We start from the raw sequence: 11,993 nt of genomic DNA on the forward strand, positions 1-11,993 counted from the left end.
TTTTCCCTATTTCATACCGAAAGAAAAAACACCACACTTTAAAAGAGAGATATTACGACAATGGGGATTCATAAATAAGGCAGCCCACTTTTTATTCAAAACAAATAATATGTTATTATCTTTTCAAAATCTAAATGCCGTTAATCCTAGATTCTAGAAAACTACCGAATATACCAAACGGCTTTACGGCTTTCCATGATTCATCTATCAAGTATCTTATTCAAATACAGCCAATTAAAAATGAAAAAATGCTATTCGCACCGTTCCATTCTACTGCTGTATTTTTTATTTTTATTTTTTAATTAATAATTAAAAAAGTATTTTTTTATAATATTATAATTTTTTTATTTTTTTAAAAAATATTTGAAAATGTTAAAAATACATATACGAGGAAAAAAAAAATAGTAGCTGCCAGTGAGAGCGGTGACCGTAGCATAATCCTTAAAAATACCAACATTACGCACTGGCAAATGCCGCATGCAAATATGCTTGATTCTGTTTTAGAAAATGCGCCTCAAAATTCAAATTCCTGTTTTCAATTCAATCCACACGTTTTACCCGAACTTCACCTATCAAGCTTGTACATGCCAACTGCAACAACTTCAAACATTCATGTCGGTCGTACCAAACATCGAACAGGCTTTCGCATGCCAATTGGCGTCGATTTTGCAAGCTTGTTTGACCCTTCTGCACTTCGTCATGGTAAGCAAGTTCATGCCCAGATCATTGTCAGTGGAATTGGCAACCACGGCTTCTGGGTGGCAGGGTTTTGGGTATGTACATTCTTTGTGGGAGCTTTATGGATGCGAAGAATATGTTCTATAGGCTTGAACTCAGGTCCTCTTCTTTGCCCTGGAATGGATGATTAGAGGGTTTACAGTACTGGGTAGGTTTGATTTTGCCTTGTTATTTTACTTTAAGATGTTGGGTTGTGGTACTTCTCCTGATAAGTATTTTCCCTATGTGATTAGGCTTGTATTGGTCTGAATAATGTAAATCTGGGTAAGTTGGTTCACGGAACAATTCAGTTGATGGGCTTTGAGTTGGACGTGTTTGTGGGTAGTTCTTTGATCAAAATGTATGCGGAGAATGATTGTATTAATGATGCGCGATGTTTGTTTGATAGAATTCCACATAAAGATGGTGTTTATGTAATGTCATGCTTAATAGTTATGTAAAAACTGAGATACTAGTAGTGCTCTAAGAATGTTTTTGGAAATGAGAAATAGTGAAATTAGGCCAATTCCGTGACTTTTGCTTGTATAATATCAGTTTGTGCCTCAGAAGCAATGATTGGTTTCGGTACCCAGCTTCATGGACTTGTCGTCAGGTGTGGGTTAGAGCTGGAATCTTCCGTGGCCAACACTTGTTAGCTATGTATTCAAAATGCCAGTATTTGTTTGATGCATGTAAGTTGTTTGATATGATACCGCAAACTGATTTGGTGACATGGAATGGAATGATTCTGGATTTGTACAAAATGGGTTTATGCGTGAGGCTGCAATTTGTTTCGTGAGATGATATCTGTTAGTGTCAAACCAGACTCGATCACCTTTGCAAGCTTCCTTCCATCAGTTACTGAAATCGCAGGTCTCAAACAAGGTAAGGAAATTCATGGTTACATGGTAAGACACGGTGTGCCTTTGGATCTATTTGTGAAGAGTGCACTTATAGATATATACTTTAAGTGCAGGGATGTGGGGATGGCACGCAAGGTTTTTGGACAAAGCAACACAGTTGATGTCATCGTGTGCACAGCTATGATTTCAGGTTTTGTGCTTAATGGAATTAATAGTGATGCTTTGGAAATTTTCAGATGGTTACTAAAAGAAAAGATGAGACCAAATTCTGTTACCCTGGCAAGTGTTCTGCCTGCTTGTGCTGCTTTGGCTGCTCTGAAATTGGGGAAGGAATTGCATTGTAACATCCTCAAGAATGGGCTTGATGGAAGGTGTCATGTGGGAAGTGCAATTACAGATATGTATGCAAAATGTGGACGATTGGATCTTGCTCATCATATCTTTGACAGAATGTCCCAAAGGGATACTGTTTGTTGGAATGTAATGATCACAAGTTGTTCCAGAATAGCGAGCCAGAAGAAGCAATTCAACTTTTCGTCAAATGGGGATTGAAGGAACCAAGTTCGATTGTGTGAGCATATCAGCTGCTCTATTGCATGTGCGAACTTACCATCACTCCAATATGGAAAAGAGATCCATGGTTTCATGGTTAAAGGGACATTCAGCTCTGATCTTTTTTGCCGAGAGTGCACTGATAGACATGTATGCTAAATGTGGAACTTGGATTCTGCATGCCTTGTGTTTAACATGATGGGAGAGAAGAATGAAGTTTCATGGAATAGCATAATTTCTGCTTATGGGAACCATGGTTGCCTTAAGGACTGTCTCCGTCTGTTCAACAGAATGTTGGAAATGGGATTTTGCCTGATCATGTCACCTTTCTTGCTATAATATCTGCTTGTGGTCATGCAGGCCAAATTGATGATGGAGCTCGCTATTTCTATTCCATGACGAAGGAATATGGACTCCCAGCACGGATGGAGCATTATGCATGCATGGTGGACTTGTTTGGGCGTGCTGGTCGGCTGAATGAAGCATTTGAAATTATAAAAAGTATGCCATTCATTCCGGATGCTGGTGTTTGGGGGACACTGCTTGGTGCCTGTCGGGTCCATGGTAATGTTGAGCTTGCTGAAATAGCTTCTAGACATCTTTTGACTTAGACCCTCAAAATTCTGGTTACTATATATTGCTTTCAAATCTACATGCTGATACTGGAGACTGGGGGAATGTGCTTAAGATACGTAGTTTAATGAAAGAAAGACGAGTCCAGAAGGTTCCTGGGTACAGCTGGATTGACATCACAGCACCACCCACATTTTTGTCGCTGCAGATGGAAGTCACCCACAGTCTGCTGAGATATATTCAATACTGAAGAGTCTTCTGCTAGAGCTAAGAAAAGAGGGTTATGTACCTCAACTTTACCTTCCAATGCACCCGCAAACAATGAGCATGTGAATACCTGGAAATAGGTTGATCATTTATATTATGCCAGCATCATCTGTAACAACAATATATGGAGTCTTGTAATGGAAAGTGCGGGCATTGCAGATTTGTGAGGTATGCTCTTCCACCCGATTTTGCTCATCGAATCGAGACATCTTCGAACCACTGTAGCTAATAAAAAAACCTGTTCTTTTCTACCAGAGTTGAAAAGTTATAAGCATCCCCATGTTTTTTCATGCTATTTTGAATCATAAGAGGAGAAAGGCATGCAGTGACATCAAGCTGACTTTGGATAATGGACAGATATAGGAATCCCCTAAACTATTCACTATGCACCAGTTCAATGCTTTTCAGATCTTCCTACTTTTAGTGGGTCTCAATTGGATAGGAAAGTATTCAATATTATTCCTCGGTTGATTTTTGAGGAGGATAGCTCTCTCGTTTTCCTTCTTTATTAGAGTTCAAGGAAGCTTTAAATAGTATTCCTTCGGATGATAGTACTACAGGACCAGATGGATTTGGTTCTTATTTATTTAGTTTTGAGTGCTGGGAACGATCTCATAGCTAGCCGCAAATTTATTGGGAGCTGCTCAAGATTTTTTCAGTGATATATATCATTAACAGGAGAATTGTTACTAAAGCTAGCTTTTTCACTCGAAAAAGGCAGATAAGAATGGTGTATATTCAACCTAGTCAGCTCGATCGGCATCTAATCAAAGCTAGAGGACAGGCATGCATGCAGTTCCTTGGGAGTACTTTGAAAATCTCAGTTTTCACATGGAGACATTTACATATGAAAACCACTTATATATAGATATCATTATACATGTTAATTATTATTAGGTTATTTTCGTAATTTTCTTTTTTATATTTGAAAAAGAAAAGCCCTCTCTTTAGTAGTACGTATGTTCAGAGCTCCAGCATCCAGAACCAAAAATAGGTTTTAGCTAATTTTAGTGAAGTGCTTCTTAAAACAACCCAGGTAATTCGATCGTTCCCCATTTTAAGTAGAATTTTAAAGGTTGCTGGTGGCTCCCTACATGATTTGTCGCAATCCAAATGCATGTTTGATTTATAATTTATCTTATTCAACACTCTAATATTATAACAATTCTTAAATGGATATCTTTCTGATCTTTGGTCTCCATGGGAATCTTTCTTTTTTAATCAACACCCTAGCTAATATGATGTTATATATCAAAATTGAAGAGAACACTATAAAGTAGTAAAATTTTTTAAATAGAACAGATAAAGATTTAGGGAAAGGAATGTAATGCATGCTCTTGAAATGATTTGCTAAAACAGAAAAAACATGATTGATTGTTTCCGAGAGAAACTTTAGGACATGAGATATGGATGCAGCTCTGATATCTCTCCAAGTTTTTTTTATCTTACACGTACCAAAAAAAGTGGGCTTCCTTGGTTGGCGAACAGTGTAAGAATATTCATTACAAGAAAATAAGTATTTATGACGGACTATTTAGAAAAGAATACTATTTGCGATGATAATAGACTTATTTTTAATAGAGAATAATTATTTTCGTAGGATACATCTGACTATAAATAAGCAATTTTTACGTAGTGAACCCAAAATGTTATATATTGTTAAGAGATGATATCATACACGTTAAGACTGTGCAAGAGAGCCCCAAATGTCAATATCTATGTGAGAGTCTGACACTACTTTTAGTTCGGTGCTTCCTTCCTTTATAAAAAGAAAAAGTAAAAAAGAAAAAGAATGAGAAAAGAAGACAAGTGCCAACTTTCTAGTTGAAAGTTTATCCTATTTGATTGCGAGAGACCATGCACCATCATTATTTGCGGTACAAAGGACCATTTGAACGTGGAGTTATTGTTGTAGCATTTGTATTTTTCTGATATAAGAGACTAGACAAAGCACTCAGAAATTAAGCACTAATTTATTTTTTTTCTTTTTTCTACTTTCCTTCGATATTACAGGCCGGAGAGAAGAAGATGACGACCACAGGACTGTTTGGAAGCTAATTAAACACACTAATAAAACGCTTGTAAGTTTTCACGTGGATCATAAGTACTAAGCAGCACGTCATAATCGCTAGCTTGGTTAGAGAGAGAGAGAGAGAGAGAGAGCTGTGACAGAGAAGTACAAAGAGTAAAGAGATATATAAGAGATTCCTGGACTCTTATATAATAGATTATGAGAAAATGATCAGTTGGAAATATAAGGGAGGGCTGCTTCTCATCGTTATGGTTGTGATTTTGTGGGTTACTTCTGCAGAGGTTACACAGGTCAGTTCTCTCTCTCTCTCTCTCACACACACACACACAGTGAAAGTAAACTTGATGTTTCAGTTATATACATAGGTACGTTTTCCGTTGTTTTGCCGGTTACGCTATAGATTTTTCAAGTAATGGGTGTTGGATAGATTTAAGTTTTGAATGAGCTGTCCGTGAATATGTTGTTTGGTACGTCAGATATTGCTTCCTTATGATCTCTGATTGCTCTGGGCGAGATTGATGTTTAATATGAACACCATATCGGTTTAAATGAATACAGATAAATGGAAATTATAGTAGGAAACCAGGTGGTGAAACCGTTGATCGTATAGAACAAGAAAACTACTGTTTGGTTTTGAGTTCCGCGTAGAACTTGCCGTTTGGTATTTGCTTTCTGGAATACGAAATATTAGATATTGAATGAAAAGATACTAACCAAGACTTCGATCATGATAATAGCCATATTGATCGTCATCTTCTACAGTAACTAGAGAACAGGTGGAGAGGGCAATGATCCATCACATATTTGCTTTGCACGGTGGCATGGGTCCGACAGTAATCAGTGTCGCATTATTCTTGGATCCTTATAGTCACTTTTCGAGTTAGTGCTTGGTGACATAAAGCTATCCAACCTTTAAATGTGAGTGTAGTCTTAAAGCCAACGCACCACCGAAAAGAGTCCATAACTTCTACAGCATAACGTTCATTCGTTTGCTGGTATCTTCTGAATCACAACATGATTCTAGACTTAAATATAACTCGATCTTTTTCCGTACCAGTCGTTATAAACAAATCCCATGTTAAACTTTCTACGTTATAAGAGGTTCATGGAAGTGGATTTCTTATTTTGGTAAAGCAGTAAATGTACTAAATTCATGTTGCTGTGTTGACTCCCGGAACACTTAACAAGCATTTGTTTTTCAACAGGGTGTGTACACAGAATACAATCATCCTTTTGCAGTGGCATATCTAGCAACTTCTCTGTTCGTAGTTCATCTTCCAATTGCTTTCATTAAGGATTGGTTAATGGGAATACTCATGAGATGCTACTGCCGTAAAAGTGAAGATGGTGCAGATCAAACAGTGGATGAGGAGTCTGCTGCAGAACTCGATGCTTCTGCAAAACACAATGGGTTGCATAGTGCGTTTGAAATTGAAACATCGGAACCGTTGGGGAATGAATGCTCTTGTACATACATTTACTCTGAAAACGTCAAGCTGTTAGTTTCTGAATCCACAAATAAGATTGACAAGGTAAAGGAAGACAAAAACATTACCACAAGGGAAATAGCCAAGTTTGGATTTTGCGTTGCTCCTCTCTGGTTTATTACTGAGGTGAGACCCGAATTACGTATTGTTTCTGTAATATTTGCTTGGACCTGTCTGCCATTAGATAATTTATGCATGGTACTGTTACATAGATATATTTTACAAGGCGATTTTCTATTTTATACATAAAGGTTTCATGACATATATTATCAGCTTAGAGTACTGGTAAAATTTCCGTTTCTGGGTGAAGGATCATGACCAAGTTTGTTTTCTGCAGTATCTAACGATGCTGCACTTGCAACGAACACAGTTGCCAGTACAACATTGTTGTCTTCAACTTCAGCACCTTTTACGCTTCTCATTGGTGCATGTCTTGGTCAAGACTCTATTAATTTGGTAAAAGCAATCGCTGTTGTTGTCAGCATGGCAGGTGTTGTCATGACAGCCTTTGGGAAGACTACAACTGCAGATGAAACGCAGTTAAGGATATCTAAGTAGTACATTTCTTTTCCCTTATTTTAGAGACATGATTTAGATCATTTATGATTGTGGCTGGATTCAGTACTTGTTTTGCTGATATATATATATATATATATATAAGAGCTATATATGTTAGTCACATTGAGCCTATTCAATACTTTTTTTTTCTTTTTTTTGTTGTTTTTTTATCTGTTTGAATATACTTGGGAGTGATTCTTTAGCAGCAACTAATGTATTTTTTTTTTTTTTTTTTTTTGTGTTTGCAGAAATGGGAAGCACTCTCTTCTGCGGATCTTTTTGCTATTCTCTCGTCCTTTACCTATGGACTATTTACCGGTTGAATATCTTCTCTTTCTACTCGGTACAATATTCAAGTCTTTTCATAATGCATAACATTAATGTTCCTTTGGGTTAAAAAAAAATGTACTACAGTGCTGCTTAAAAGTTTGCAGGAGGTGGTGAAAGGGTAGATTGCAAAAGTTATTTGGCTTTATTGGATTGTTAGCTTCTTGTTCTTTGGTGGCTCGGTAAGATCAACTGCTTGCTAGATTTTGCCATTCCTGTCCTGTATATCATGATATGCTATAAATAAAGCTTTTTCATCATTGATTCAATTTGCCTCTGCCATATCTCTGGGCTTCTGTTCTAGTTTGGATAAAAATTGTTCACACGAGCAACATTTTTGAGAGTTTGTTGCTGTAAGTTAGAATTTGGAGCTTTGATTTCTTTTTTTGGTAGCACATGTCAATGCATTGCTTTGCTTGGACTTCAAACAAACATTTTTGCTCTTGCAATAACACTGCCTGTTATCCTGCATGACATAAATTTATAATCTCTGTTTTTAGTGTGGCCTATGACTGCCATGGGCATGGAACCAATTCAGATTGCCCACCTCTGCCAAAGTGGAAGAAGTTATTCTTGTCAATGGTTTTATTGGAAGCTTTCTCTCTGATTATTTTTGGTATGTTATAGGAGAAAACTTTTTTTACCATTTCAGCTCAAGGGTTCTGTTCTTACTCTCTCTGAATAGAATTTATCAATATTTCAGGGCATTAGCTGTTGTTTGGACCTCACCGCTGATAGCAGCACTAGGTGCTTCGCTTACGATACCTCTTGGGATGATGGAGGATATGCTGATCCATGGACAGCATTATTCAATCATTTATGTTATCGGTTCAGCTCAGGTAAATGTACCTCTGCTGCTGGTACTACAGGGCTTTGCCAGTGGAATTTGTTCCTTTCTTGACACCCTTTGCTTACAAAACCCAAGTACGGGAGTCTGCAAGCCCTTTAAAAAAAAAGTGGGATCCACTATAAAAGTGAGTTTTTTCACGTAGGTTTCTCTTTTTTTAAAGGGCTTGCAGGCTGACTTGAGCTTGGACAAATCTTTTTTTCCCCCCTCAAACTCCCATGAATGAATGTATTTTAGATCTTATGTAGCTGGATATTTGTCTTTGTGTGTGTTTACAAACAGTAACTGGAGAGATTCTATCATGGGGCATGAAACTCTCATTTTGAATGTTTCTGTGTCTAATCTGGAAACAATGTGTTGCAGGTATTCCTTGGATTTGTAGTAGCTAACCTTTCAGATTGGTGCATACACAAGTGGAATAATAGATCTTGAGTTATACGGTATACCAGGAAAATGTTGCATTATCTCCTTTTCTCTCCTTGGACCATTCTTTCTTAACTTTGATGACGTACGGCCTATGAACTACGTACATCTTTCTTTTTGGTCTGTGTATTGTAGGCATCATGAAAGAAAGCCAATTGGTCTGTGAAAGAGAGCTAAATGTAGTACAAATCAGAACTGGCTGTTCCTGTAGTCGGCTTGTTTTAGAAAGTCATGACTCCAAATATAGTGGAATTGAATCAATAAGATTTTGTTAAAAAGGTTTTACTTTCTTGTCCTCTTGGTTGAAAGATATGGTCTTTGCCAATTATTTACTGAGTTGTATATATATACTCGACAAGATATGTGTTGTTGGGTTGATGACAGGAACTATGTAATTAAGAGATGCAGTGCAGCATTGCCTCGTGGAGATTGCAGACTAATAACTGGTAATATATGGGCGCAAGAGGAGCAAAGTTGTTATGTATTCTAGCTATAGCAAAAGGTAGAACTGCAAGAAGAGAGTTGTGCTAGTAAGTAGATGATGACTTGTAAAAGATGGTTGGCTGTCGTTATCCTATTGGATCTTTTTTTTTTTCTTTTTTTCTAAGCAAGCATATTATAGATATATTTAACAGTTACAAGATACAATAGTCAACAGGGTGGGAGGCCCCAACATTCATCCCAAACCAGCAAAATACAACACTAGAAATAAAAAAAGAGGGATCTGTGGCTAATGACTTGACCCACTCATTTCCCACAAGGGAAGCCGTTTGAGGCGGTTTTGATACAATTTGAAAAACAGACTGTAATACCAAGATTGGAAGTCACAGTGAAGTGTTTTGTGTTGCATTTCGCTGGTCGCTGTAAGAGACTTGAACTTCCATTACCCTTTCCCACAATCCTTGATTAGGGGAAACGAAAATATAAGAAGATAGCAAACAGGAGATGTGCCGAATCGCTGGCAGACGACCTTCAGGGACTGTGTGTTAGGGACCCCGATCTTGTCCCTAACACTAAGGACCACGAACTTGCCTTGGTGAGGATGATGACTGAGTGACCTTGCCAACTTGCTTGGCTTCAACAAAGGGTTGATGCTTGAGTGATGGAATGAAAGGAATGATGATGGAATTGGGTAGGCTAAGTGTTTAGTGGAGGCAAATCAATGTGGGCGGTTAGACTTGTTCTTGGTGAGTGGCGCCAAGTAGATGGGCTTAGGGTTGAGTGGATGAGATGAGGCTAGGGTTTCAGGGTATGGGCAACTAGGGTTGCCACGGGGTAGGATGAGTAATTAGGGTTTGGAGTGTAAGGGAACTAGGGTTTGCCGAAATGGATATGGTAGGATTAGGGTTGGATGATTGGAAATGGATATGGAAAAATTCTAAGATGGAAGGAATCTTTTGAGGAATAGGGAAATTCAAATTTGGGCTAAGATGTCAAGTCAATAGTTGACTTGAAAAGATTTTAAGAATAGTGATTTAAGAGATTGAAGAGGATTGGAAAAGTGGAGCGATTCAAGGGATGGAGGGATTCTAGGGAAGTTCCTAGAATTAGGAGATGTGATTGGATTGAGTCAACTTTTCTTGAATTAAGGAAGTTGCCCAAGAGGACTCTTGATGGACGGCTGGGATTTGAGTGGGTGAAGGCTATGTGTATTTCGGCTAGGACTTAGTTAGATGAGGAATGCTAGATATGGTAAGTGATAAGTATGGGAAGATGGAGGCAATTAGGGTTTTGGCGAGGTCAATGGTTTGGATTGATGAAGGCAAGACTCATAAAAGGAAGTAATTACCTTTTAGAGGCTTAAGGTTGGCGCCTAAGGTTTTATGGAGATGTGGAGATTTATGGCAAACCAAGTATGGTAAGTATGACTCATGGCTAGGGCAATGTATTTGAGGGATGAAGGGTAATTATGAGAAGTTGACTATTATGGAAAGTAAGGCAACACTAGGGTTGGTTGAGTGATGTATGTGGGCAATATGGCTAGGGTTTTATGGAGGGGGCAGCAAGGTAATTTATGGAAGGTGAGCTAGGGCAAACAATGAGGTGGTCGACTTTGAAGGTGGCAACGATCAAATGGATGAATGGGTTGGTTTGTTGGCCGAACAACACAAGGATTTTTCAAGAACAACTCAAGAACAATGCACATAAAATAATAAGATCAAATGATAGAAAATTGAAGACAAGAGATGAAATGGAAAATACTCATAAGATTAATTGATATTTAGGGATTCATGAATTACACCCTAAGATGAAAAGAACAAGATAGATAGATTGAATCACATCTATTCATGAATTGCAAAGTGGTGATTCTCTATTAGGGTTTCACGAATTGCACCCAAGTAGCCCAAGTGCTAAGCACCGAATGATGATCTCAAGAACAAGTCTACCCACTTAGGGAATTTGCCAAAGGTTCAAAAGATGTAAATGCAAAGACTAAGGGTCTTATTTATAAAGATTACAACTTGGAAACCCTTAATAGGTCCATTGGAAAATAAATTAATTAAAATAAATAATAAAAAATAACATAGTTGGCCCATGGCATGCCATGAGCCCTGATTTGTGTCATGCATGTGACACATGAGCCACTCTTTTTGACATTTTGCATTAGCCATCTGAATGATCGACGGTTGGGGGAGTCCTACGGTGGGGCGTGTGGCGGTCGTGGGGGGCCGAAAAACTATAGATCGGCGCTTCTCCTTGTTATGGACAAAAACAAAATAAAAACTGAAAAAAAAAATGGGCTGGACAGTTTCTGGACTAGCCATACGAAGGAGGGAGGGAGGGAGGGAGGAGCTAAAGCTCCACCCCTCTCGGCAGAGAAGGTGTGATGTTTAGGTTTTTGTTGAGAGCAAAATCGTCTAGAGAGAGAAAATAAAAATCGTATCACAACGTTAGCTATCCTATTGGATCTAAAACTATAAAAACTAATTCACCCTCGATATATTGCTTATAGAATATGACTAACAATAATACCAATAACATTTGCTTCTATATAAGAAAGAAATTTTCTAAACTAAAATAATAATAAAAAAAATTATTACTTACGATTAAATATATCATGAGAAAGATTAAATGAATTAACTATATTATCAATAGAAAAGGATATACTAAAAAAAATATGAATATAAATCTCTGATCTGTAATTTTGCTTCTCATTATTGGTTTTTAAATCTCATTCTTTTATATTGAATATAAAATTTATCATTTTTAAATTAAGGCTCATTTTAAATATGTAACTTAAGGCACTAAATATATTGAGCCGCCCTATTTGACACCACCCTCGAATTCGGATAGTCCAGATGCTCAAAAATGATTTAAAGAGTAGTACATGTGGTAGCTGATTCTCA

The 11,993-nt window shown here is 37.6% G+C and overlaps 2 pseudogenes; both read left to right on the top strand.

The window, feature by feature from the left end:
* Positions 1 to 421: 421 nt before the first annotated feature.
* On the top strand, positions 422 to 5,148 carry LOC121248894 (annotated as a pseudogene).
* On the top strand, positions 4,997 to 8,888 carry LOC121248896 (annotated as a pseudogene).
* The last annotated feature ends 3,105 nt before the right edge of the window (positions 8,889 to 11,993 follow it).

Source organism: Juglans microcarpa x Juglans regia, chromosome 2D (genome assembly GCF_004785595.1).
Source record: "Juglans microcarpa x Juglans regia isolate MS1-56 chromosome 2D, Jm3101_v1.0, whole genome shotgun sequence".
NCBI classification, from domain to species: domain Eukaryota; kingdom Viridiplantae; phylum Streptophyta; class Magnoliopsida; order Fagales; family Juglandaceae; genus Juglans; species Juglans microcarpa x Juglans regia.